This window comes from Typopeltis vanoorti, chromosome 17 (assembly GCF_054136105.1).
Source record: "Typopeltis vanoorti isolate ZY-2024b chromosome 17, IOZ_Tvanoo_1.0, whole genome shotgun sequence".
Classification (NCBI taxonomy): Eukaryota; Metazoa; Arthropoda; class Arachnida; order Uropygi; family Thelyphonidae; genus Typopeltis; species Typopeltis vanoorti.
In genome coordinates this window covers 12,738,715-12,741,828 of record NC_143565.1, presented here as the reverse complement: position 1 = coordinate 12,741,828, position 3,114 = coordinate 12,738,715, and positions in this window count along the sequence as shown.

Here is a 3,114-nt window from a genome sequence, read left to right as displayed (position 1 = left end):
TGAGTCAATGCAGAGGAGAGCAATTAGATTGATGAATGACCCATCCCTTACCACCTCACTCCTTCCCACTTTCGCAGAGTCTTTTCATTTCTGCAATATGTGTATTCTATAAATATTTCCATGGGAAATTTACATCTGAAATATCATCAATAATTCCCCCACTTAGTACTAAACTTGTAGAAACACGTGCAGCTGCTGCTCAACATCCCTTCACTTTACACCTTGAAACCCAGAGAACAAGTTTCTTTTCCTCCACCTTCATCCCAGCTACTGCTGTATTGTGGGGCAGTTTCCCCCTGATGTATTATATTTCCCAAGGAACACAATATAGAGTCGTTTAAATCAAATGTAAACAATACCTCCTCTCCCGATCCACTACCCATATACGGCACTAATGTACTATAGGATTATTTCCCAACTTCTCATGTACGTGCCCAACATACAAAATAACAATAAAAAATAAAAATTAAAACCTTACCCATAAATTCTGCGAAGTATTTTACTGTTTAGAAAATTCAATATATATATTTCTATATATATTTTAAATAAAATCTATTCAACTGATAACTCTCCTCCCCCTCAACAGAATGGAAAAGCAATCGTGATCCCTATCTTTAAAAAAGGTAGTAGAGATGACCCGAAAAACTATACTATACACCATAAAAACTATAAGTATACTAAATTCCTGTAACAAAATATATAGCAGAATTTATATAACAAATTATTCTGAATACTTTATTTTAGAAGTACAGAATGGATTTAGAAACTGAAGATAATGTATAAACCCAGCCTTTTACCTAAAATTAGATTGATGAATGACCCATCCCTTACCACCTCACTCCTTCCCACTTTCGCAGAGTCTTTTCGTTTCTGCAATATGTGTATTCTATAAATATTTCCATGGGAAATTTACATCTGAAATATCATCAATAATTCCCCCACTTAGTACTAAACTTGTAGAAACACGTGCAGCTGCTGCTCAACATCCCTTCACTTTACACCAGAGAACAAGTTTCTTTTCCTCCACCTTCATCCCAGCTACTGCTGTATTGTGGGGCAGTTTCCCCCTGATGTATTATATTTCCCAAGGAACACAATATAGAGTCGTTTAAATCAAATGTAAACAATACCTCCTCTCCCGATCCACTACCCATATACGGCACTAATGTACTATAGGATTATTTACCAACTTCTCATGTACGTGCCCAACATACAAAATAACAATAAAAAATAAAAATTAAAACCTTACCCATAAATTCTGCGAAGTATTTTACTGTTTAGAAAATTCAATATATATATATATATATATTATATATATTTCTATATATATTTTAAATAAAATCTATTCAACTGATAACTCTCCTCCCCCTCAACAGAATGGAAAAGCAATCGTGATCCCTATCTTTAAAAAAGGTAGTAGAGATGACCCGAAAAACTATACTATACACCATAAAAACTATAAGTATATTAAATTCCTGTAACAAAATATATAGCAGAATTTTAAATAACAAATTATTCTGAATACTTTATTTTAGAAGTACAGAATGGATTTAGAAACTGAAGATAATGTATAAACCCAGCCTTTTACCTAAAATTAATAATAGAGAAAAGAAGAGTATGCAATTTTGAAACACTATTACATCAATTGATTTTGAGAAAGCATTTGACAAAGTTAAAAGAAACATTTTATTTAACATACTAAAAGAAAGACAAATACGAAATAATATTCTAAAAGTTATCATACGTGCGAGTATATATGAAAATAATCAAATACAAATTAAATTAAATTATGAGCTGTCATATACGAGAGAGATAAGCCAAGCAGTCCGAAAGGGATGTTCCCTTTCAGCAACAGTTTTTAATATTTATCTAAATGAAATAATAATAAAATGGAATAAAAATTTCCATCAAGGTATTAAACTTTCTCCTACTGTGAACTTCAACACTCTCCGTTTTGCCGATGGCCAAATAATAATTACAAATTCTGAAGAAAACTTTCAGAAAGATATTTTAAATCTAAATGAGATAATAGTCAAAGCATATGGAATGATAATATCAACAGAAAAAAAAAACGATGGCCTTTAATGGAAAAGATCCAGTAAGAACTAAAATAGTAATAGATAACAAGATTTTAGAACAGGTGAATTCACTTAACTACCTGGATGTATGATTACATATGAAAATGAAAAATATATAAACGTAAAAATTGCAAAATATTTAAAAATAAGGTGTAATTAACTCCATATTTAAACCAAACCTAGTTCAAAAACAAACCAGACTAAAAGTATACAATACATTATCCTACCAGTCTTATTGTGTGGAAGTGAAATCTGGACAATAAAACAAAAACGCAAACAAAGCATCCTACCGGCCATTAAAGATCAAATACGCATCCTCAAAAGCTTCGTATCCATCATATATTTCAATGTAATATCAATGGTATTACAATTTTAATATGCACTTCGCATCCATGGTAATGTTGACGTATATATACGTCCTGGCCGGTAGCATGGTAAATAACAGCTGAAAAGAAGTCTATGAGAAAAACTGCTAAGTGAAAAACTTTCTATTTCATCACAAAATAAAGGAAGCAATTATGAAAGAATTAAACCAGGAATCGGTAATAAAAAATAGTAAAAAATATAAACATAAATGGATGGAAAAAATTCAAAGAATAAAAACACAAAGATTACCAAGAAAAGTCTCAAATTCCAAGCTATTAGGTAAAAGAAAACTAGGATGTCCTCTTAAAAGCTTCATCGATGACTTCTAAGGCTGGAACAGGCCACTGTAGGCCTAAATCCTTAATAGGCATGATGATGATGATGAATATATATATTTAGTAAACGTTTTGGTCACAAGTTCAGAATCTCATTTTTCTTGTCTTCTAGCTTTATGCATTCTACTGGAGAGATGGTACAATTTATTTGTTATCATTTCAGCCATCCATCTTGGATATATCCACGAATCACATAATTCCTACTGTGAAATTAAGTACCCGTGACGCTATGATGTTACATTTTTTATTGTTGTTTTTATTGGGAACTGTCGAAGCTTCGTAGAAATATAAATAATTCACCTCAAACTTATTGTTATAATCTAATTCTTTACAAA